Here is a 26,191-nt window from a genome sequence, read left to right on the forward strand (position 1 = left end):
CGGGGGAAGCCCGAGCTTCCCCCGACCCCAGCCCCCAGAACAGGCTGCTATCCGCAAGCCTTGGGAGCCCGGCGGGAAGTCGCGCCGTGCTCCCAAGGCTTGCGGATAGCTTCCTGAAGCCTGGAGAGCAAGAGGGGTCGGCGCGCACTGACCCCTCTCGCTCTCCAGGCTTCAGCGAAAGCCTGCATTCGCCCCATATGACGCACACACATTTCCCCTTCATTTTTGGATGGGAAAAAGTGCGTCCTATAGGGTGAAAAATACGGTGTTTACATCATTATACTTTGGCCAACCAGAGGTCTGTTGGAAGCACAGGACCTGGGTGCAACAGCACCCTTCTCTCCTGTGGTTTCCAGCAACTGTTGTTCAGAAGTAAACTGCCTCTGACAGGTTGTGTACAACAATCAGGGTTAGTAGCCACAATTCTTTAAAACACCAGCAGCAGGCAAAGGAACGACAGCTCAAAAGTGCAGGGCTAAAGCAGAGCCACACATTGAAAACATTAAAAGGCTGAGCAAACAGGCACATCTTCACAGTTGCCACCAAAATGACAGCAAACTGGACATGGGCATGCCATAGGCACATTGGAGATAATAGCCATCTAGCCTTTAAGCTTAATTTTAAAAAAAAATGATTCTGTCTATTATTATTATTTTTTATTATTATTATTATTATTATTATTATTATTATTATTATTATTATTATTGCCAAGTCTATTTTTGTCTATTTTTGTGTCCTATTAGACCTATTAGAGTCTATTTTTGTGTCCTACTGTTCCTCCAAAGACCTCAAGGCAACATAAACAATTTCTCCCCTCCAATAAAATGCACACATCTTTTTTCCTCACAACACCTCTGTGAAGGGCACCTGCTGAAATTCTTATTTTTAGACAAGTGTTTAAGATGAAGGAGCCTCATTCTCTTTTCACCTGACCATCCTAGGTGGGTCACTAGAAACTGGCTTGCGATCCAGTGCTGGACCACAATCTATATCATCTCCTCTCTTCCCCAAGCAAGAGGGTGACTGGTTTTGTTCAAAGCTGAGAAGGGGCTAGCCATTGATGACTTAACCAGGTTTCAAAAGTGCAGGAAAATTCAGGACTAATGAATATCCTAGCTCCATAGACGGGTTGCTAAGAATGAATAAAAACAAATATTTACCAGGTGAAAGCATACCATGAAGGACATACAGCCACATGTGGAGCTAATATACTGCCCATGTGCTGTGGAGACTTTCCTTTTACTACACCCAGCCAGTGGTATGATAAAATTCTCCTAAACGTGTGAGTGGAACGTAGATACTGTTTGTTTTGTTTCATTTATGCCCCAGCCTTTTTTTCCTTTGAACTGAAGGCAGTGTACACAAGCAGCCTCCCATCCAGGCACTGACCAGATCTAGACCTGCTGCTTAGCTTTAATAAGTGCTTTCAGTTCATGCCCTAGGATCAGCAACTCTCTGAACTGCTGGATCCCCACCCCTCAGGGCTAAGTTATCACTTGACCAAATGGTCATCTGTGTTCAGCCTAAAGATGAATGTTACTCATTGTATGGATGATGGTCTAGAGCTGGGCTGGGAAATGGCACTCTAGCCATTGCTGGACTCTTAACTCCCATCATCCTTAACCATTGGTTATGCTAAGGTAAAGGTAAAGGGACCCCTGACCATTAGGTCCAGTCGTGACCGACTCTGGGGTTGCAGCGCTCATCTCGCTTTCTTGGCCAAGGGAGCTGGTGAACCAGAGCAGCGCACGGAAACACCGTTTACCTTCCCGCCGGAGTGGTACCTATTTATCTACTTGCACTTTGACGTGCTTTCGAACTGCTAGGTTGACAGGAGCAGGGACCGAGCAATGGGAGCTCACCCCGTCGCGCGGATTCGAACCACTGACCTTCTGATCAGCGAGTCCTAGGCTCTGTGGTTTAACCCACAGCGCCACCCGTGTCCCTTTGGTTATACTAGCTGGGTCTAAGTTAAGAGTCCAACAACATCCAGAGGACACCACGTTGCAAAACTGCATAGATGGAAGAGACCCTGAGAGTCACCTAGTCTAATTCCCTGCAATGCAAAAATCACAGATTAAAAAAAAACTGAAAAAAAATTAAGAAGCGTTGTGGTTTTTAAGGCTACTACCGGAGTCTTTCTAAGAGAGCAGAAGGTGATTTGAGGGAAGCATGTTTTCTGTGCAGCACCCACATTTTTGGTGACCCGCTGTAGCCGTCTATCAAGCAGCTTTTGCAACAATGCAATAAACAGTGTACTGCATACGAGAGGTCGTCATATACCAACAACAGGAAGCAATCCTTTTTCCAAAATGCTTTCGACTTTTCAGAACCATCATCTTAAGCAGGGGTGATTTAGCACACCAGCAAAACCCCTTACCCCAGGTCCAGGGGGTTTCAGTCCGCACAATTCATAGACTGTCAGCACAGGCCACTATGGGTTCTACCGCATGTACAAAGATTGCACTGTGTGGGGATGGGCGAGGGGGGGTGGGAGGAGGAAAGTGAAGAAAGATACCTTGCTTTTGTTGGGCACATCCCACACTCCGCACAGGAAACTGCCCATATCCTACACTCAGCACAGGAAGCTGATGTCTGGATGGGTCTTCAGAGATTCACTGCTTTATTGTGGTGAGCTCTTGGAAACAAGGGACATCTGGAAAACATAAAGGTAAAAAAAAATATTTAAAAAATCAGTTGAAGTCATGGGATTGAGTGGCAGGGAGGGCTTGCAGTCTGGACGACCTGGCTTTAAGCTACTCGGCTGTGGGCTCACACAAAGGCAGGCTTAGGCGTTTGGCTACCTTAAGCAAAATGCTAAACTAGTCTGGCAAGGGAAGATTTAACTTAATTCCAGAGGCATGTGGGGGTTGGGAGAAGGATGTCAGGTATGCTTGTTCGGCTGATCCCTGCTAATCCAAATGACAGACTCGGACCCAGCAGCTTCAGTGCGAGCCTAAGGAGACAGGGCAATGCAGAAACTCATTGCATTAACCGCAATATTTTTCCTTCTATGCTCCCCACCCCCTTCTAGGTTATGCTGACAGCAGTCGACCAGCTTCCAAGGAGGGGGGAAGAGACTGGGCAGAAAAGGGCCAGTTGTATGTGTGCTGGGTGGATTCACACTTAACAGGCTGGGTCTGGATCATAGGTAGGCAAACCAAGGCCCGGGGGCCGGACCCTGCCCAATGGCCTTCTAAATCTGGCCCGCAAACGGTCCGGGAATCAGCGTGTTTTTACATGAGTAGAATGTGTCCTTTTACTTAAAATGCACCTCTGGGTTATTTGTGGGGCCTGCCTGGTGTTTTTACATGAGTAGAATGTGTGCTTTTATTTAAAATGCATCTCTGGGTTTTTTGTGGGGCACAGGAATTTGTTCATTTTCCCACCCCCCAAAAAATATATATAGTCCGGCCCCCCACAAGGTCTGAGGGACAGTGGACCAGCCCCTGCTGAAAAAGCTTGCTGGCCCCTGGTCTAGATGTTCAGAATGCAGAGGTGTTAAAATTAGCCAGTGCCACATCAGGCTGTGGCAGGTGGGCGAGAAATCACATACCGTATTTTTCGCTCTATAAGACGCACCAGACCATAAGATGCGCCTAGATTTTGGAGGAGGAAAACAAGAAAAAAAAAAATTCTGAATCCCAGAAGCCAGAACAGCAAGAGGGATCGCTGCGCAGCGAAAGCAGCGATCCCTCTTGCTGTTCTGGCTTCTGGGATAGCTGTGCAGCCTGCATTCGCTCCATAAGACGCACACACATTTCCCCTTACTTTTTAGCAGGGAAAAAAATGAGTCTTATAGAGCAAAAAATACGGTACTTAATACCCCCGCCACACACACACACACACACACACACATTACCTGCAAAGATAAACAAGCACCTGCAAATGGAGAGAAAGTTTGTCTGCTACTCTGCAGCACTGCACTCAGGACAGGACTTTGGGGCAGAAGTTCTAGCAGCCCCACTCAGCAGAGTGAGCAGGAGGACTAATAAACACAGCAGGGATAGCTCACCCTGTTTTGAAGGATGGTGGCCTGGTGCAAAAACAGCAACAGGTGAAGCTTTTCATTGGAGCAGCACCTTGATGGAAGGCCATCTTCTGCTCAGCTGCTAAAGGCACAGGAGCCCTTTCCACCTTTGCATCTGACAATCTTAGTAATGGACATTGTTTGCCTTAATTCAAACTATCTAAAGGGCTGGGAGGGACCTCTGACCCTCTAGGTCAGTGTTGGCCAAACTTGGCCCTCCAGCTGTTTTGGGACTACAACTCCCATCACCCCTAGCTAACAGGACCAGTGGTCAGGGATGATGGGAATTGTAGTCAAGTTTGGCCAACACTGCTCTAGATCTTCTTGGACTCCAGATCCCATCAGCCCCTGGCTGGCCAGTATGACCAGTGGTTCAATGAGAGGGACAATGTGGAAGACACAGGTCCCCCATCCCTTAAGGGCAGAGGCAGAAGACAAGTCCCATGTCTAAATTTACTGCTAATGTGCTGGTGGTTTTCTGTTTCTGGAAGGTTTTTAATGGGGGGAGCATTCCTAAAGGCACACACACCCTCCCCATCTGCAGTCTGATATAGCACAGTCCCCTGTACAACCTCATTCTGCTGCATTCACAGACCAGACCTTGGCTAAACACTAGAGGGTATTTCGGGACAACCTGAGCCTGTACAAAACAGATGAGCTCCTTCTGAACTACTTGCTGGCACGTAACATGCAAAAGCACACAGGGCAGCTTTTAAGCTGAGTCCTGGTGGAAAGCTGAGGAGCATCCAGTTCAGGAAGACTCATCCCTTAGGGACAGATGGTGTCAGTCTTTCAGACCTTCACAGTGCAGATCAGGTGCTGGAACTTGGCAAGTGGCGGACTGAAGCAAGCAATGGCAGCTGTTTTATAGAGAGTCACAGAGGAGCTGGGCATGAAGAGGACATTTGGTACCAGAAGCTAATAAGAAGGTGTTTATATATGAATGCCAGATGGGGGTATTGGAAGTGCTTCTTACTAAAAGAGAGCATAGATATTGCAGGCATATTAGATGCCCAGAGGAAGAGTGAAAATCAGTGTGATACAGTTATACCTGGAAATGAAAACTGCAGGCAAAAGGACGTATTGAGATGGGATTGCCCTGGCTGCCAGAGATCAGGGGGAGTTCAAGAAGAACCACTGTGGCTGAAAATATCCAAGCCCAAAAAGGTAATATGGTATTTGTCACCTGATCAAAACTCTGATGACAAATGTGAGCTGGAGGAAGAAATCAATGAGGCAGCCCAAGAAGAAACTATTAAAATAATGGATGACTTCAGCACAACCCTCCCATTGATTGAGGTCGCTTCCAGACGACCTGTTTATTGAGCATTCATCCTGATTTGTTTGCACAAAGTTTGCAAAGCTATTGGTCAGCTATTCACCGAGCATTTATTCCGATTTGTTTGCAGGGAGGTTAGACAATGTTTTTTTAAGCAAACGTTACCCCATACTTTCCAGTGCATTTTCCTGTTACTTCCCTTGCTACAAAAAGGGTTGTACACTGGTTTGTTGTGCAAGAGCTCCAAATCTGCCATAACTGTGCAGCCTGAATTTGCCAGTATTTGATTGAATCCCACCTAAAAATAGTGACAGTCTGGAAGTGCCCAGAATAAGTGCTTGTTCAAGTTGTCACAAAAAGCTGATTAGAGAGGAAGGCATCAGTTGACACCTTGACTTCACTTGATGCTTCCTCCTTTAGTTCTGTTGTCCTGTTATTGATAATAGTAAAGCAATTGTAAGGGAATACAATAATTCATCACCATCATCCATTTAAATCTGCAGAGTGGCTGTGCCGCTCTATATTACCTTCTATATACCTCCTAGTCACATCAAAAATGTTGGATGCAAGCTTTTCAATCTTCATCATTTTGGCTCAAAAAAACCAGGTCAGACCTATATGTTTCATCCAAATCTGCCTCAAATCATGCATTAAGGAAAGGGGTGGGGTGTGGTCTGATTTTAAAATCAAAAGAAACATGTGGGTAGTGTTGTGTAGTGGTTAAGATTGTTGGGCCTGGGAGACCTGAGTTCAAATTCTGGCTCAGCTATGAAGCTCGGTCAGAGACCTTGGGCCAGTCTCTCAGCCTAACATACCTCACTGGGGTATTGTGAGGATAAAATGAAGAAGGGAGAACCATGGACATCACCTTGAGTTTCTTGAGGTGGAGTGGAATATAAAGACGATGCCAACATTCACCCATGGCTTACTTTTACTCAGCAAGCCCCTCAAAAGGGCTGCAACCACAGCAATAAGCCCAGCTGAGAAAAAGCTCAGGGTGTGGGTTGCAGAGGGTTCCTGCACCCTTGACCTATTTGCCCCATATGCTCACAACTGGAATCTCACTTTGACTTTATGCATGATTCCAAGCAGACTTTGTTCTGGGAGGGGAGAGGACGGTGAACAAATAATAATATTGTTTTTTTTAGAAAGGAAGACAGGCAGAAAGAAAAGGAGACAGGTCATGTTGTTTCTGCCGTTATGGTCAGGTCTGTGGATTTTCAGCAGAAAGATAAATGAGCGAGGCTAGATAATTAGATTACCAAATAGACCACGATGATAAGGCATCCAGTTACAAGGAGCATAGCAGTAAAAGAACGATATGTGATCCCTCTGGAAATACAAAACCAGCAACAACCCAGCGGCTTGTGAGTCTGCAGTCATTTATGGATCTAGGCATTAACATGGAGTTGCATGCAATTACTTACTTATCTGCATTTTATATCCCAGCATTCTCCCATCGTGGAACTCAAGGCCAACACACACAGGGTTCCCATGCAAGCACTGGCGAGACCCATACCTAACAGCTTCAGCAAGCTGGCAGCCTCATGCCCACCTGCCCATCATCCACTGCTCCTGATTGCAACCTCCAGCAGTAATTGGCAATTAGCAGATTATTAAATGCAGCTGGATGCCACAAAAGGTCTTGGCCACTTCTGCAAATCAAGCTTCTCTTAAAGATACAACTATCTGATTTTTAGAAGACATCTGAAGGCAGCCCTGTATAAGGGCTCAATAACCAGGTCATGCGAAAGGCTGGACTGGATGAATCCCAAGCCGGAATTAAGATTGCCAGAAGAAATATCAACCACCTCAGATATGCAGATGATACAACCTTGATGGCAGAAAGTGAGGAGGAATTAAAGAACCTTTTAATGAGGTTGAAAGAGGAGAGCGCAAAATATGGGCTGTAGCTCAACATCAAAAAAAACTAAGATCATGGCCACTGGGCCCATCACCTCCTGGCAAATAGAAGGGAAAGAAATGGAGGCAGTGATAGATTTTATTTTCTTGGGCTCCATGATCACTGCAGATGGTGACAGCAGTCACGAAATTAAAAGATGCCTGCTTCTTGGAAGAAAAGCAATGACAAACCTTGACAGCATCTTAAAAAGAAGAGACATCACCTTGCCGACAAGGGTCTGTATAGTTAAAGCTATGGTTTTCCCAGTAGTGATGTATGGAAGTGAGAGCTGGACCATCAAGAAGGCTGATCGCCAAAGAATTGATGCTTTTGAATTCTGGTGCTGGAGGAGACTCTTGAGAGTCCCATGGACTGCAAGAAGATCAAACCTATCCATTCTGAAGGAAATCAGCCCTGAGTGCTCACTGGAAGGACAGAACGTGAAGCTGAGGCTCCAATGCTTTGGCCACCTCATGAGAAGACTCCCTGATGTTGGGAAAGATGGAGGGCACAAGGAGAAGGGGATGACAGAGGACGAGATGGTGGGACAGTGTTCTCGAAGCTACCAGCATGAGTTTGACCAAACTTCGGGAGGCAGTGGAAGACAGGAGTGCCTGGCGTGCTCTGGTCCATGGGGTCACGAAGAGTCAGACACGACTAAACGACTAAACAACAACAACAACCAGGTCATTTGAAAGTACCCCACATGGTGGCGGTGATGATGTTTGGAGTGAGGATTTAGTAGTCAGATGTTCTGAATGAGGTTCTTTCAACTTGGTTACATGAAAAGGCTGCCAACTTTTTCCCCCTGTCAGGGCTCCTCTGCCTTTTATCTGCAGAGTGAGCTTTTCTATCACACCTGGTGAAAACCTCTCCTGGAGAATTTCTGCTCATTATTCAGAAGAAGCCATGCTAGAAGGGGAAATCTGGCAGCTTCAATGGGCTACACCAGACTGCTAGCTGTATACAATAAGGACTGTTTGCACAATCCATTTCCTTTGTATACATTTTTCCCCTTTGTGGTTTTTATTGCAGAGATTTTATGATTGTTTTACTGCACTGCTTTAATTTGTAAACTGTCCTAAGTGTGGTTGTTGAAGGGCGACGTAAAATGTTTAATAAATAATAAATCCATCAAAGCAAGCCACAACTGCATTTTTTCTGCGCAAGATACTCCCACAAGTCTCTTTCAATCACAATAAGGCAATATCCCATTCCCATGTAAAGACTGGCGGACAGGGCAGTGGCGGTGGAGAGGTAGCCTTGTTGCAAGGGACAAGAGCACTGTGATTTGTCCCTCTCCACAAGCTTGAATTGATTAAATATGTGCTCCAGCACTGGAATGAGGCTGCCAACTTTCACTGTCGCTGTGGCTTGAATAGCAGCTTGATTTGCCGAAAGTAACAGGCGAGGCTTTTTAACTGTACGGGAGATAAACTTTATCACCGGCTAATTGCCGCAGATCAAGCCTTTGTTTAAAGCATCCATCTAACAGAGACCAGTTCTGAAGCTGACAATCTTATATAGGAAAGAAGCAGCACACAGCCTTCAAAGTATTGACATTGGAGGGGAACAAAGGTTCACAAAAGAAGATTAGGAGGAGAAGGCAGAGGCAGAGTCCATACTAGTGTTCACTATTGAGAAGCAGAAAAAATCTAGATAAGCGTTTTCTTACAGTAGCTGTACAAGAGTAACCTGTAAGTAACTCAAACATAGTTGCCAAACATAGTTCTCCTTGCCATCATTTAAATACCCCACTCTCACCCACCCACCCACAAATATGTATTTTTCTGTGTATAAGACTAGGTTTCCCCCCTTAAAAATAATGTCAAAAATTATGGGGCATCTTGTACACGGATAGTGACCTCCCCCCCATTTTCTTAAATCTGAGTCCCCCAAAATAGGGGGTGTCTTATACATGGGGGCATCTTATAGACGGAAAAATACAGTATATACCGCCCTATACCCGCAGGTCTAAGGGCGGTTCACAAAATAAAAACAGAATATAAAACCAGATAATACATAATCAAAATAAAAACAACCCAACTCCCCCCCCCCATTTTTAAATCCACTCTGGTGGGTCAGCCAATCCCCCAGAACATGCAGGTACATCATGTTTCTGGATTCTGTTGGTTGGCCAATGTTTCTCAAACTTTTTTAAAAACTCTGTGTATCCCCTAAGACATTTATTCTACCACCCCCGCCCCCCAAATGCAGAATTGATCACCTGTTGTATAGGTGAATGGGCCAAACTCTCTGCATGGAGTTCTACCACACACCTCACCTAAAACTACATCCAGGGAATTATGGTGTGAGCGGATGGAAACAGGAGCTCTTCTTCATCTCCTTTCTTCCCAAATCAGACTGGGATGGCCAGGAAGCAGTGCTGGATTTACATAGAGGCTGAGTGGGTTGCAGACCACAGCCTCATAATCTAGTGGGGTCTTGGCATTTTACCCCCCAAAAAGTTGAAAAACAGGCAGATTTTACTATCTAGGGTGGCTCAGTTGCTTAGTAGCAGTAAGGAAGAGAATGAGGTTTTGTTTCTCAAGATTAGATGGTATTAGGTTTGGGCTGCCAAAGATCTCCTAGCTCAGGTGCTCCATTTGCTTCAATCCAGGCAGGTTAGGCAGTGAGGACACAGCCAAATGAAGTTTTTTGAAGACAACACACCCTGGTTCCACTTGGCTGGAAGAAAAATAAACCACCTCTCGCCTCTGTGTACATTGAGGCCCACCAATACAGTGGAGAGCAGCCTATTAGGGTGAATGGGGCACTGATCCTGTCTTCTAACTTACAATCATTCCAGGGGGTGGCAATGCCTATCAGCTTCCTTCTCCTCCTCAGTGACCCTGTGGTGTCCAGACTTTTTTCAAAGAGGGCCAGATTTGATGAAATGAAGCGCCGTGAGGGCCGACCAAAGGCCCGACCAAAGTTGTTGAGCCTTTTTTAGGATTGAAGTTGTTGAGGTTTTATTAGGATTTTACCCCAGGAAATAAACTGCCACAGCGGCTGGATTAAAATGACCGGTGAGCTGAATTAGGCCCCCGAAACAGACTTTGGACATGCCTGCAGTCTCTGTGTTTTCCCCTTGCAAAGCTCAGTAGAAGGACGGAGGATGGAGTCAGAATTAGAATTGAGCTGGCTTTGACTGTCATTGGCTCTCTGGCTCCACCTGCTGTTGGACTACCTGCCTTCTGCCCCACAAGGCCCAACAACATGCCCTCCAAGATTTCTCTGATGAAAATAGGGACGTCCACCTTTATCACATACACAGCCCAACAAGACAATGACAAAAATCCACCAGCACCATACAAATCAATATGGCTAACCTGATCCAAAACACACACACACACCCCACTCACACATGAAAACAAAGACCACCATAGCCAACCACAAATGTATAACCACACCCTGAAGGCTGATCACCGAAGAATTGATGCTTTTGAATTATGGTGCTGGAGGAGACACTTGAGAGTCCCATGGACTGCAAGAAGATCAAACCTCTCCATTCTGAAGGAAATCAGCCCTGAGTGCTCACTGGAAGGACAGATCCTGAAGCTGAGGCTCCAATACTTTGGCCACCTCATGAGAAGAGAAGACTCCCTGGAAAAGACCCTGATGTCAGGAAAGATGGAGGGCACAAGGAGATGGGGACGACAAAGGATGAGATGGTTGGATAGTGTTCTCGAAGCTACCAGCATGCATTTGACCAAACTGCGGGAGGCAGTGGAAGACAGGAGTGCCTGGTGTGCTCTGGTCCATGGGGTCACGAAGAGTGGGACACGGCTAAACGACTAAACAACAACAACAAAGGCCAACCCCCACCTCTCTCACCACCAAAGACAACACACCCTGTGACAACACACAAGTGAACAGCAAAGAACTTGCACAAGCAATGCTGACACCAAACCCTACATATAGTAAGTAAAATAGAAACAAGTTACAGACGCTTCAGATTACAAACTCTGCTAACCCAGAAATAGTACCTCGGATTAAGAAATTTGCTTCAGGATGAGAACAGAATCGCGGCGGCAGCAGGAGGCCCCATTAGCTAAAGTGGTACCTCAGGTTAAGAACAGTTTCAGGTTAAGAATAGACCTCCAGAACGAATCAAGTTCTTAACCCGAGGTACCACTGTAACAGAGACCAACCAGAGAATATTGAGAAGCAAAGCAGCTAGTAAGCCTGATCTTTATTAACAGCTGCAACAGGGTGCTTCCCCACACGCAGGAGAGAGGAGGAGGACCCCGAGCCATGCGCGCAAGTCCTTATATAGACATTTTAAATTGCCCGCCTTGGAGTTCAAGACCACCCCCAGAAACATCATACATACTGTACATCACAGGAAAGGCGGTCTACAACAGAAATCTGAGTGCGTTGTTTATCTCCTGTCTGGCAAGTTACCTGATTGCATTATCTGGGTTTTGGCCACTCTTTTGTTAGTATAACTACTAAATTCCTGAATCTAGGTCACAGGCTCACACCCTGTTCATATCTTGAATGTGCCCTTAAGACAGGATTTGTCAGGAAAGAGACAATGGGGAGGTTTCCCACTTTGACCTTGCAGAGAAATATTTGAGGTCAATTTGTTCTGGACCTAATCTGTGGGGTTTCAGACATGTGGTTTATATATACAGTTATGAACTTATGAACATTTAATTTTTTTATATATGACCTTAAAATTCTTATAACAGATACCGCCCAGGTTTGTGCCCCAGGGAGGTCACTCCAGAACTGCTAACACAGCTGTCTGACTTCACACCCGGAGGGGCACTCTGTTGTCTCTCAAGAACGATTTCAAGTCAGGTGAGAGGCTGGCCCCTCTCCTTGTTGCCAGAACCAGCCTTTCCCTATAAACTATAACAAGCTCTGCTTTAACTGGATTGGTTGTAGGCTAACATTCTGTGTGGCCAGCCAGTTGCATCTGGAAAGCTTGCAAGGAAGGCGTGGAAGTTGTGCTGGCTCTGTAGCATATTGCAATATAGGGTAGACTGCACCTAGGTGTGGATGCTCCAGCTTTAGCTATCTTGACTAATAATGGCTGTTAGAAAGAGTTAACTTCTATGAATTTGACTAAGCCTTTTTTCAAAGCATTAAAGCTAGCACCCTTCCGTCCTTTCTCTGTTCACTACTTACTCGAGTCTTCCTTGCTTGAAGGAAGCCGGCAGCATACTGAGGGATGAGCTCAAATTATCCATTTCAATCTCCAGCAAGGCACCGCCCCCTGCTCCTTGAGAGTTAGAACTGCAGGCAAAAAATATTGCCTAACTATTTCGCCTCAGAGTTTGAAGTCTATCATGTTAGAAATCCCAGAAGGGAATCGTTGTGGGTGATGATAGCAGGCCCCACAAGTAATTTAGCACTGGGAACATGGTATCATCCTCCCTGATCAAAATGCTCAGGGAGATCTTGAGAAGACCATAATCAAGAATGAACAGAGCAGAGGCAATTTTGTAGGAATGAATGGGTGACTTCAACTGCATAGCTGTCAACTTACAGATTTGAAAATAAGGGACCAGCTGCCTCGAAAATAAGGGATCAGCAGCCAAAATAAGGGATCAACAATTACTTTGATAAAATACATATTTTGTTGCATGCAAATGGCTTTAGATACCTATTAGGTCCATAAATTACCATATAGCACATATTCAACAACAAAAAACAGCAACAATTTGTTGTTGACAAAGGACAGCTGGACATAGAAAGGGCCCCATTACCTTCAGTAGCTTATTTAAGGGACATCATCAATAAGGGACAGCAGCGGGACATGGCGCTGGGATAAGGGACTGTCCCGCCAAATAAGGGACGCTTGACAACTATGTTCAACTGCCCTCACACGGACTGGTTACATGGGTATTTCAGCCATGACAAAGATTTCTAGATACCCTAATGATTGCACAGTTGGCCATGGAACCTACTAGACCAGGCATGGCCAAACTTGGCCCTCCAGCTGTTTTGGGACTACAATTCCCATCATCCCTGACCACTGGTCCTGTTAGCTAGGGATGATGGGAGTTGTAGTCCCAAAACAGCTGGAGGGCCAAGTTTGGCCATGCCTGGACTAGAGGAACCAGAACCAATCTAGAGTAGTGCCAAGAATCTAAGGCAAAATTGCACAAGGTCAAGAATCCCCTACTCACAAACTGCTTACCGGGGTCTGGGAGGGATGCTGTCAGAGCCCTCCTGTTCCCTTCCGAAAGCCTGGTAAGCGAAGAAAACCTGCTGGGTAATGTAAAGCAAGTATAAATGGCAGGCTTGGCTTACTTTACATGTAAACGGCCAATTGCCAAGAAAATCCAAAATGGTAACATTTGACTTCAAAAGAGGAAATTTCCCTCAAATGAGGGGATTGGTAAAAAGGAAGTTGAAAGGGAAATCGCTCCAAAATGTTCAGGAGTGGTTTAAAAACATAACCGAGTATAAACCACAGATCAGGAAAGATACCATGAAGGCCAATAAGACACCAGTATGGTTAATTAGCAGAGTTGAAGAAGCTATTAGAAGCAAGAAGGCCTGTCCAAAGGAAGAGAACAAAAAGGAACACAAACTTTGTTTTTTGTTTTAAAAAGGTACAAGCATACAGTAAGGGATGCTAAAAAAATAATCTGAGGAGCACGTTGCTAAAAACATTAAGACCAACCACAAGAAGTTCTTTAAATATCTTAGTAGCAGGAGAACATCTAAGGAGGAGGTCCCTTAGATAAGAGTCAAAGGTGTGCCAAAGGAGACTGCAGAGAAGCTGATTTAATTCTTTGCATCTGTCTTCACAAGGTAGTACCCAGATATAAAGTAGATTCCAGAACTAACTTTTACAGGAAGGAAGTCTAGAGAATTGTGGTAGATAATGGTGATGAGAGAGGAAGTTCTAGGCTTAATAGACAAAATAGGTAAAGGTAAAGGGACCCCTGACCATTAGGTCCAGTTGTGACCGACTCTGGGGTTGCAGCGCTCATCTCGCTTTATTGGCCAAGGGAGCCGGTGTACAGCTTCCGGGTTGTTATGTACTGAGTTGAATAGGATCCAAACTGCAGCAGTCTGATTGGTCCTAGAACAATAGGATCCAAAAGGCAGCAGTCTGATTGGTCCTAGAACAATAGGATTCAGAATGCAGCAGTCTGATTGATCCTAGAACAATGAAGCAGTATGATTGGTTGGCAGGAACCACCCAATCATGCTCCAGATAGAAGTGAATCCACAACCTGATTGGCTTACAGTAGAATTCCGGAATTAGCCAATCATGTGCAGCCCATTGTGTAAATAATGTATATAAAGCAGATACTTTGAGGGGACTTTCATTCATTCCTCCTCACCACTATGAGCTGAATAAAGAGCATGAAATCACTTTGGGACTCTGAGTACCGTATTTTTTGCTCTATAAGACTCACTTTTTCCCTCCTAAAAAGTAAAGGGAAATGTGTGTGCGTCTTATGGAGCGAATGCAGGCTGCGCAGCTATTCCAGAAGCCAGAACAGCAAGTGGGATTGCTGCTTTCGCTGCGCAGCGATCCCTCTTGCTGTTCTGGCTTCTGAGATTCCTAATTCCCCCCCCCCTTGTTTTCCTCCTCCAAAAACTAGGTGCGCCTTGTGGTCTGGTGCGTCTTATAGAGCGAAAAATACGGTATATTTCACGGGTCATGTGGCCAGCAGGACTAAGACGCTTCTGGTGAACCAGAGCAGCACATAGAAACGCCATTTACCTTCCCGCCGGAGAGGTACCTATTTATCTACTTGCACTTTGACGTGCTTTCGAACTGCTAGGTTGGCAGGAGCAGGGACCGAATAACGGGAGCTCACCCCGTCGAAGGGATTCGAACTACCGACCTTCTGATCAGCAAGTCCTAGCTCTGTGGTTTAACCCAAAGGGCCACCCGCGTCCCAAATAGACAAAATAAGAACTGACAAATCACCAGGTCTGGATGGCATCCATCCAAGAATTCTCGAACTCAAATGTCAAATTGCTGATCTTCTAACAAAAATATTTAACTTGTACAAGAGTTTGCTCTTTGCTGGTACTGCGCCTACTCACTATGTTAACTATTGTACAACGAAAGCACATATGTTTGAAGTCTGGAATTTGCCAGCCTCTCTGCTGTTTTTGTCTGACTTGTGGGAGTCAACAAATCATTTATTCATGGTCTATATATTATAAGTGGCCAGAAGTGCTTTTTACCACCTTCAGGTGATTTGCTAACTAATCCTATCTGAAGAGTGCATATCTCACCTCAGGGACCCTAAAGACTTTTTTCATTCTTGTCCGCTTTCAGATGATTTTATGGTTGTTATATTAAATGACTTCTTTGCTACTGCTATTTTAATGTTGTTAATCATTATTTCTCAGCGTTAGGTATCATAGCTTAACTAATTATTACCATGACTTGAATTGTTCTTTCTAACTTAGGGTCTTGTGGGTGACAACGCTGAATTTGTTAAGATTTCAAGAGACAATTTTAGGGGAAGGATTATAATATCTCAAGAAATGTGTATACGAATACTGATCTCTCACGAGTGGGAGAGGGAGCTCTTAGCAAACTTGGAGTAACAGATGACTGCTGAGGAGAGAAAAACTGAAAACCAGGTGGGAGGGAGAATGAAATGAGTCGGAAAAGGAGGACAGATATACCGTAAAAAGGATAGAGAGAACCAGCTCATTGTCTGATAGGTCGTTTCCAAGCTCACACTGAGAAGCTATTTTTAAATGTCGCCAGGGGTGGAAGTGAGAACTGGCCAGAGAAGTTTCCAAGGTTTTGATGCAGCTGGGATTGGACATCAGTGTGTCAGCTCCACTTCATTCAAAACAGTGTAGAAAACTGACTGAATGCTAGCAGGGAGGCGGGGAAACAGAATGGAATTCTAAACAGGATTATTCCACGCTGCAACATTTTGTTACAGCACCCTACATGTAAAAATGCATAATGCTAACTGATTGCAAAACAGTGCTGAGCTTGGGAGTTGTCTGTTACAGGTTATCTACTTAAGGTAAAGAAGGTAAAGGACCCCTGGGTGGTTAAGTCCAGTCAAAGGCGACTCTGGGGTTGTGGCGCTCATCTCGCTTTCAGGCTGAGGGAGCAGGCGTTTGCCCACAGACAGCTTTCCGGGTCATGTGGCCAGCAGGACTAAACCGCTTCTGGCGCAACGGAACACCGTGATGGAAGCCAGAGCGCATGGAAACGCCGTTTACCTTTACGGGGATTCGAACCACTGACCTTCTGATTGGTAAGCCCAAGTTGCTCAGTGGTTTAGACCACGGCGCCATCTACTTAACGACCACCTAAAACAAACAAATGAACTGAAATGGTTCCTTGTAAAGCAACACTGATCCGTTCAGCCAGTATTGTGTTAACATTTTCCCTTCTGGGTCCCCCTCCCCTTTTCTTTTAAATCAGAGGAAAATTTACAACATCAGCGCTTAATTCCACCTACAGTGTGCCTGTGAATGATTGTGATCAGTTCCATGCATGCAAATATACCATCTCATATGATGTGGATAAATCAAGAGTGGAAACTGTGCATCCAAATCTTGAAACGGGTTATGACTGCTATGGAACCGATGAAATGAATAAAGCACCATAGAACTGCAGAGTTGGAAGGGACCCCCAGAACCATCTAGTCAAACCCCTTGCAATGCAGGAATCTTTTCCCCAATGTGGGTTTTGAATCCACAACCCTGAAATTAAGAGTCTCATGCTCTACCCACTGAGTTAAAGCTCTGTTGAACAAATGGGGGGCAGGTGCCCCCAAAGACTCTCCTAGCCCAGGGCAGAAACTGACTTAGGGCAAACAGCAGAAACACGTCCAGGAATTGCTAAGCAAAGACGGAAATTCCAGCCAAGCAATCTGGAGCAAAACAGCAGTCAGTAGACTTAGATCCTTTATTGTTGCACAACAATTTGTCAGAATGGACCCAATAATAATAGAAAATATGCTTTTAAAAGAATAGATTTGAATGCCAGCTCATTCATTCCATGCACATTTTTGAAAGGGGGGTTGGTGGGTGGAAAGAGTGAATTCATCAGCAGGGGGCTTCCAAGTCCTGGCAATTCACTGCTTGCATTTATTTAATATTTGAAGATGCCTTCTTTCTTCAACTTTGGGTTTTTTATACAAGATAAAAACACAAATAAATAAATAAAATAAATAATAATAATTTAGTTAGACCCCGCCCATCTGGCTGGGTTTCCCCCTCTTTTAATTCTATTAGAGCATTAGAGTTCTGATATAAAAGAGGGAAGATAAGTTGCAGCTAAGGCTGGAAAAGGAAAAAAAACATCCTAGGAAATGGGATGGGAAGCCGATAATAGAAAAGGGGGGGGGGTACCGCTCTGGCCAGACAGTAAATGGCGTTTCTGTGTGCTGCTCTGGTTTTGCCAGAAGCGGCTTAGTCATGCTGGCCACATGACCCGGAAAAACTGTCTGTGGACCAACGTCGGCTCCCTCGGCCAGTAAAGCCAGATGAGTGGCGCAACCCCAGAGTTGTTCGTGACTGGACTTAACTGTCAGGGGTCCTTTACCTTTTTAAAAGCACTGCACACTGCCGTGCAATGTGAAAGTGCTTCATCTTATCAATGGTCACAATTCCTGGGATGAATGGATGGCTCCAATGCTCCATTTGCTGCCTTCCTTCAAACATTAACATTTGTGTATGTTCTAAGATGTTTAAAATAGTCAAAAAAGATGACAGCTTTTAATTCCTCTGAATTTGATATCTAGATTTTAAAAGGCTGGCTCCCAAAGTTATTTCAGGTGAAATAGATGGATTTAGGCCCATTGCTTGGCCGAATGTTAAACACACACACACACACACACACACACACACACACACACACTTCAGTGGAAACTGCATGCAGCTGAGCAGCTCACATTCGGAGCATCAACACAGAAAGGAACAGAAAGAAAGCAACACAAATATTTTGACTGAAGTGTCTTAGGAAAGCGATTTTAAATCATGGACACCTAGGTTCTGAAAATGGTATTGCCTGGATTGGTGTGAGTGATGGGGTCCCATGGCACAAATTCCATGTGGTCCCAGTGCAAAGGAAAAGAGCTAAGATCTTCTCCCTTACTATAATGTCCAAACAAGATGGGATGGGGAAGAAGAATGATAGGTTTGTAAGGAGTCTTCAATAATTTTGCCAAGGAGATTCTTATTGTTCAGGGCCTCATGCTATTAGCCTTTCTTGTACATGGAGATCCTTTATGAAAGGCATTCAGGCCCATCAAACAAATCTGTACTGAGATACACATACTGTATCACCATTTTTACTGCTGGAACTGCTCTGAATCTGACTTCAGGAAGAACGCGTTTTAACTGCACAGTGTCCTGGAATAGACACTCTGCATTGGGAAAGAAGGGAACTGAGTTCCCTCCCATTTTCCACTTTCCTGATGTTCCAAATGACCATAACCTTGGAGTTATGATTTGTGTTGTTGTCAGGATTCTAACTGGCCTGTAACTGACCTAAGAATTCTGCAGAGCAGTTGCTGCTGTGGCTGGCTGGCTGCTCAGGCGAACGTCAGCTCAGTGGCCAGCAGCTCAGTCTTCTTGAGGCTCAGGAACACCTAGCAAATACCTGCTCTGTTCCTGGCACGCTAGACTCTAGCTGAGGAAGGCATTTCACGTAAGTTTATGGATTAAGCATTCCTCACTATGCCATCAGGTGTGTTTATGCTCAGTGGAAAAGGATAGCTGCAGTAAAGGTAAAGGTAAAGGTAAAGGGACCCCTGACCATTAGGTCCAGTTGTGACCGACTCTGGGGTTGCGGCGCTCATCTTGCTTTATTGGCCGAGGGAGCTGGCATACAGCTTCTGGGTCATGTGGCCAGCATTATTAAGCCACTTCTGGCGAACCAGAGCAGTGCACAGAAACACCATTTACCTTCCCGCTGGAGCAGTACCTATTTATCTACTTGCACTTTGACGTGCTTTCGAGCTGCTAGGTGAGCAGGAGCAGGGACCGAGCAACGGGAGCTCAGCCACGTCGCAGGGATTCGAACCGCCAACCTTCTGATCGGCAAGTCCTAGGCTCTGTGGTTTAGACCACAGCGCCACCCACGTGCTATGCAAAGAAGTGCTTCCAGGTAGAGCTGGGAAGAGACTGTTATAAGAATCCTAAGGTTCCCCCCAAAAAATAAACATTCATAAATGTACAAGGCAAACACGTACATAAGTATATAAACAACGTGTCTGAAATAGTACAGGAGAGCAATCCTGAAGTCATTTTGACTCTTCCAAACCATTTTGACTCTCCCAAATTAACCTCAAATAATTCTCTGCGAGGAGGAAGGAAATGGGAAAGCCATTGTACAGTGGTACCTCAGGTTAGGAACTTAATTCGTCCGGAGGTCCGTTCCTAACCTGAAACTGTTCTTAACCTGAAGCACCACTTTAGCTAATAGGGCCTCCAGCTGCTGCTGCGCCGCTGGAGCACGATTTCTGTTCTCATCCTGAAGCAAAGTTCTTAACCCGAGGTACTATTTCTGGGTTAGCGGAATCTGTAACCTGAAGCATATGTAACCTGAAGCATATGTAACCCAAGGTACCACTGTATTTTGCTTACCTGTCTTAAGGATGTATTTGTGTATGAATAGGGTGAGCCTGTGACCTGGATTCAGCAATTAAAGTATTTACCATCACAAAAGAATGGCCAGGCTGCCCATGTAAAGCAATCAGTGACCATTGTCAGGTATCCTGGCAGACAGGATTTCTGCTGTAAACAGCTTCCTGTGATGTATTTCTGCTGTAGACCCGCCTCCTTTTGTGATGTATGTAGGATGCTTTAGGGAGTGGTCTTGAGCTACAGGGTGGGCAATTTCAAGAGTCTATATAAGGGCTTGCGCACCATTGTTCTGGGTTCCTCCTTGCTCCTGCGTGTGGTGAGTGGGGACCCTGTTGCAACAGTTTAATAAAGATCAGGCTTACTAGCTGCTTTGCTTCTCACTATTCTCTGGTTGGCCTCTGTTGTTTTCTCCTACTGATAGGGAACCCACTTAAGGACTCTATATGTGTTCTTTTCCCCATAAGGGAAAAGCAGCAGTTTGTTTCTTCTAACAATGTTGTTGTTTAGTCATGTCCGACTCTTCGTGACCCCATGGACCAGAACATGCCAGGCACTCCTGTCTTCCACTGCCTCCCGCAGTTTGGTCAAACTCATGCTGGTAGCTTCGAGAACACTGTCCAACCATCTCGTCCTCTGTCATCCCCTTCTCCTTGTGCCCTCCATCTCAGGGTCTTTTCCAGGGAGTCTTCTCTTCTCATGAGGTGGCCAAAGTATTGGAGCCTCAGCTTCAGGATCTGTCCTTCCAGTGAGCACTTAGGGCTGATTTCCTTTGGAATAGATCGGTTTGATCTTCTTGCAGTCCATGGGACTCTCAAGAGCCTCCTCCAGCACCATAATTCAAAAGCATCAATTCTTTGATGATCAGCCTTCTTTATGGTCCAGCTCTCACTTCCATACATCACTACTGGGAAAACCATAGCTTTAACTATACGGACCTTTGTTGGCAAGGTGATGTCTCTGCTTAGTATCTAACAATACTCTGCCTCAAACCCTGCAGGTATGGGCCTAACCAGGATTTTTGTTGAGGGGGGCAGAACTTTTTTTTAGGGGGAGGCAGAACCAACGTGATTGGTCAGTTAAGTATTTCTATTGTTTTACTTGATGGGGGGGCGGGCACCTGCCCCCCCCGGCTACCCCCAGGACTGCTGCCAGCCAGAGGAGACATTACTGAGCCTAGATGGGCCAATGGTTTGACTCAGTATAAGGCAGCTTCCTGTGTGGTTTCTTAGTCATTGTGAGTCTCAGCTTTGGAACAGCCTTGCCACTCTTGGGGAATGATGGACTGAAGAAGCTCAAGCGGCTTGTTGTTCTAGAGCAGGGGTCAGCAAACTTTTTCAGCAGGGGGCCGGTCCACTGTCCCTCAGACCTTGTGGGGGGCCGGACTATATTTTGGGGGGGAAATGTACGAATTCCTATGTCCCACAAATAACCCAGAGATGCATTTTAAATAAAAGCACACATTAAAAAGGTAAAGGGTAAAGGGAACCCTGACCATTAGGTCCAGTCGTGGCCGACTCTGGGGTTGCGGTGCTCATCTCGCTTTATTGGCCGAGGGAGCCGGCGTGCAGCTTCCAGGTCATGTGGCCAGCATGACTAAGCCGCTTCTGGCAAACCAGAGCAGTGCACGGAAACGCCGTTTACCTTCCCGCCGGAGCGGTACCTATTGATCTACTTGTACTGTGACGTGCTTTCGAACTGCTAGGATGGCAGGAGCAGGGACTGAGCAACGGGAGCTCACCCCGTCACAGGGATTCGAACCACCGACCTTCTGATCAGCAAGTCCTAGGCTCTGTGGTTTAACCCACAGCACCACCCGCGTCCCCTAAAAGCACACATTATGCTCATGTAAAAATATCAGGTAGGCCCCACAAATAACCCAGAGATGCATTTTAGAGAAAAGGACACATTCTACTCATGTAAAAACACGCTGATCCCCGGACCGTCCGTGGGCCAGATTTAGAAGGTGATCAGGCCAGATCCGGCCCCCGGGCCTTAGTTTGCCTACCCATGTTCTAGAGCAGGCATCTCCAAACTCAGCCCTCCAGATGTTTTAGGACTACAACTCCCATCATCCCTAGCTAACAGGACCAGTGGTCAGGGATGATGGGAATTGTAGTCCCAAAACATCTGGAGGGCCAAGTTTGGGGGTGCCTGTTCTAGAGAGAGCTGGCCCTGCTATTAGGCAGAAGGAAGCAGGCACCTTAGGCGGCAAATGCTAAGGTGTGTTGTGTGCCATGTAAACCCTAAACTGGGCTCCTGCCCTCAGGTGTGCTGTAGGAGCCTGTTCTTCAACATGTCAAGGACCGACCCAGGTTCTGGGCAACCCAGAAGCTCCTCCTATCTGACCTCCCTGTGGCTTATTTCTTGAATCATTACTACAAGAGCAAGGACGTGGCTTTATTGCACGTAGCCAAAGGCCTTAGCATCCTCTCCGTACATGCGCTACATAAATAAGCTATCAAGCATTACAGTGCACGTTAACGATATTCATAAAATCGACCGTGATTAAAACCAAAGTTAAAGCCTCATAATTAAACTCCCGTTATCAGGTCATAATTGCTGTGTGCATGAAGCTTATTCAGCTCAATCAATAGCAGAATTTGTTTGCCCTTGTTGCTTTTAAATGAGCACACCATTTCTGGGCTGCTGTGGCAAAGAATGCTGCTGTAATGTAAGTAATATGAAGCTGGTTGCCCATTAGTAGCTCAGTCACAACATCTTGTACAGTGGTACCTCGGGTTACATACGCTTCAGGTTACATACGCTTCAGGTTACAGACTCCGCTAACCCAGAAATAGTACCTCAGGTTAAGAACTTTGCTTCAGGATGAGAACAGAAATTGTGCTCCGGCGGTGCAGCAGCAGCGGGAGGCCCCATTAGCTAAAGTGGTGCTTCAGGTTAAGAACAGTTTCAGGTTAAGTACGGACCTCCGGAACGAATTAAGTACTTAACCCGAGGTACCACTGTATTTATATGTCGCTTTTCACTCAAAGCGGCTTACATGCAATAAAATGATACTATTGCAGAACATCACAGTTGCGACAGAAATTATATAAAACAATTAAAAAATCATTGTTAAAACAACCACCTTCTATAAAGCGCTATTAACAAAACAACTTAAAAATAGATTAAACAGCACAACCACACGAAACATCATATTATAAAATTCAGAAAGCCTTACAGCACTCATAATCCACAAAATAGTCTTAACAACACTAACAACCAAGAACAAACAAAGCACTGCTGAATTTCACACACTCTCTCCCCAACCCCATGACTCATAGTCTTCTACTCAGTTCATTTAAAATAATACTACTAATAATAATTCACATAATGGCCGTGGAAGCAACTTCCTTCTGAAAGCTCTGAGGGCTTCAAGGTTTGGAGGGTGGGGCAAGGCAGGTGGGAAAAGCCATTGCCTGGTCCTCTCCTGCCCTGTTCTGTAACTGCAGATTCACATTGTTCATTGTGCCATTAAGGAAAAGGTGGTTAGTTTAAGAAGGGTACTGCTTCTGAGAATGTGCAGAGTGCCCCCTCATCACAGCCCACCCAGATTCATCCAAGACTGGGGAGGAAGGCTTCCTGGTGTGAGACAGTGTGAGAAATGTACCGTATTTTTTGCTCTATAAGACTCACTTTTTCCCTCCTAAAAAGTAAAGGGAAATGTGTGTGCGTCTTATGGAGCGAATGCAGGCTACGCAGCTATCCCAGAAGCCAGAACAGCAAGAGGGATTGCTGCTTTCACTGTGCAGTGATCCCTCTTGCTGTTCAGGCTTCTGAGATTCAGAATATTTTTTTTCTTGTTTTCCTCCTCCAAAAACTAGGTGCGTCTTGTGGTCTGGTGCGTCTTATAGAGCGAAAAATACAGTATATGTTGTCTTTTCAGTTTGCTCCCACAGAAGAGGAAAATGCTTTTATTAATCATAAAAATCATAGGGTTATAAGAAAATTGCAGCTGGGGTGTGTAAGGCTATAGGAATATTGCAGCCAGGAATATTGCAATGTTCAAAAGACATCTGAAGGCAGCCCTGTACAGTGGTACCTCAGGTTAAGAGCTTAATTCATTCTGGAGGTCCGTTCTTAACCTGAGGTACCACTTTAGGTAATGGGGCCTCCCGCTGCCACCGCGCCGCCACCACACGATTTCTGTTCTCATCCTGAAGCGAAGTTCTTAACCCGAGGTACTATTTCTGGGTTAGCGGAGTCTGTAACCTGAAGCATCTGTAACCTGAGGTACCAATGTATAGGGAAGTTTTTAATGTTTTATTATGTTTTTATATATGTTGGAGGCTGCCCAGAGTGGCTGTGGCAACCAAGTCAGATGGGTGGGGTATTAATAATAATAATAATAATAATAATAATAATAATAATAGAATAAAGGTAAAGGTACCCCTGACCACTAGGTCCAGTTGTGGACGACTCTGGGGTTGCGCTCTCATCTCGCTCTATAGGCCGAGGGAGCCAGCGTTTGTCCGCAGACAGCTTCCGGATCGTGGCCAGCATGACTAAGCCGCTTCTGGCGAACCAGAGCAGTGCACGGAAATGCCATTTACCTTCCCGCCAGAGCGGTACCTATTCATCTCCTTGCACTTTTACGTGCTTTTGAACTGCTAGGTGGGCAGGAGCAGGCACCAAGCAACGGGAGCTCACCCATGGCGGGGATTCGAACCGCTGACCTTCCGATTGGCAAGCCCTAGGCTCTGTGATTTAGACCACAGCGCCACCCGCATCCCAATAATAGAAGAGGACGTCTCTATTTTCATCAGAGAAATGTTGGAGGGTATAAAGGTAAAGGGACCCCTGACCATTAGGTCTAGTCGTGGCCGACTCTGGGGTTGCGACGCTCATCTCACTTTATTGGCCGAGGGAGCCAGTGTACAGCTTCCAGGTCATGTGGCCAGCATGACTAAGCTGCTTCTGGTGAACCAGAGCAGCGCACGGAAACGCCGTTTACCTTCCCGCTGGAGTGGTACCTATTTATCTACTTGCACTTTGATGTGCTTTCGAACTGCAAGGTTGGCAGGAGCAGGGACCGAGCAACGGGAGTTCACCCCGTCGCGGGGATTCGAACCGCCGACCTTCTGATCGGCAAGTCCTAGGCTCTGTGGTTTAGACCACAGCGCCACCCACGTGCTATGCCAAGAAGTGCTTCCTTTTGACCCTCTTCCAACCTCCAGTCTGGCATTATCAGCACTTCTCTTTTTTGGAAGCGAGCTGCTGGCTGTGGGAGCCTGGCAGTGGGGCATGTGTTTCGTGCCCACCTCCCACAGCCCCTGATGCTATCTGATGGGCCCCATAACCTCCCTGGCCTCTGGCAAAACAGCTGCTGCATGGCAAAGGCAGTCATCTTTCCCCGATTCCTGTCCAGGTATTGGCACATCTTCCTGTGCTCAGCCGCAATAAAGCATCTCCGACGGCTCTGAATGGTTGCCGAGCGGCAAGGAACAAAGCACTGGGAACCCACCTGGTACCTGTCACAGCCCTGCAGGTGGGCCCAGCTGCAAGGCAGTAAAGGCTGCAGACATGCCACTGGCAGCATCTCTACCCAATGAGGTGCAGGCAAGTTACCCCGGAATCCGGGTGGTGAGTGGGGGTGAAGGATAAAGATGGGCAGACTTGGTGTGGAAGAATAAAGGACTAGCCCTGCTGGGTAGATGGGCCCATATAGACTGCTTCCTGCAGCAGCTTCCAGATGCTCCTGGAAAACTAATGAACACAGTACAGAGGCAGCAACCCCTCTCTGTTGCACACACCTCTCCTCCTGCTACTGGATGCATTGAATCCCTTTTCAAAACCCTCCAGCACACTCTGTGGCAGAGAAGTCCGTAAGTTAATTGCGCCTTGTCATAAACAGGCACTTTCTTTCATTTTCCTGCAGTGCTCATGCGCTGCCAGGCAGGAATTCACCGATGAAGCTTTCCCAGAGTGGGGAGTGGCAACCCTTCCTGTTGAATTACTGCCTGATCCTGCTAGGTACTGCACAAGAAACTGCGAAAGGTTCTCCTTCTCTCTCTTCTACCTTCGCCCCTTTATCACTGAGCGATTAGGGTTGCCATATTTCTGACACCCGCAAAGTGGGTGGGAACAAACTCCACACCCCAATGCCATTTTTGCACCCAAAAGGGCGTTCAGAGGGTAGATGCTCTACCACTGAAATTTGCAGGCAAATATTTTCCAACCGGGATGTGGGTGGCGCTGTGGGTTAAACCACAGAGCCTAGAACTTGCCGATCAGAAGGTTAGCGGTTCAAATCCCCGCAACGGGGTGAGCTCCCGTTGCTCGGTCCCTGCTCCTGCCAACCTAGCAGTTCAAAAGCACATCTAAGTGCAAGTAGATAAATAGGTACCGCTCCAGCGGGAAGGTAAACGGCGTTTCCGTGCGCTGCTCTGGTTCGCCAGAAGCGGCTTAGTCATGCTGGCCACAT

General features: G+C 46.1%; 2 long non-coding RNA genes across 2 annotated transcripts in view; one reads left to right on the forward strand and one right to left on the reverse strand.

Annotated features, from left to right (window-relative positions):
• Window positions 1-2,513: 2,513 nt before the first annotated feature.
• On the reverse strand, window positions 2,514-20,812 carry LOC308471271. Its single transcript, XR_013982863.1, has 3 exons — window positions 19,768-20,812; window positions 16,393-16,482; window positions 2,514-2,656 (listed from the first exon to the last, which is right to left on the reverse strand). It is a non-coding gene; the product is annotated as an uncharacterized lncRNA (long non-coding RNA).
• The window catches only part of LOC308471171, a 24,738-nt gene continuing 16,443 nt past the window's right edge, over window positions 17,897-26,191 (forward strand). The window contains exon 1 of the long non-coding RNA XR_013982746.1: window positions 17,897-18,829. This is a non-coding gene — a long non-coding RNA (uncharacterized lncRNA). The remainder of the gene's footprint in view (window positions 18,830-26,191) is intronic.

This window comes from Podarcis pityusensis (genome assembly GCF_964106645.2).
Source record: "Podarcis pityusensis genome assembly, chromosome: 2".
In the NCBI taxonomy this organism is placed as follows: Eukaryota; Metazoa; Chordata; class Lepidosauria; order Squamata; family Lacertidae; genus Podarcis; species Podarcis pityusensis.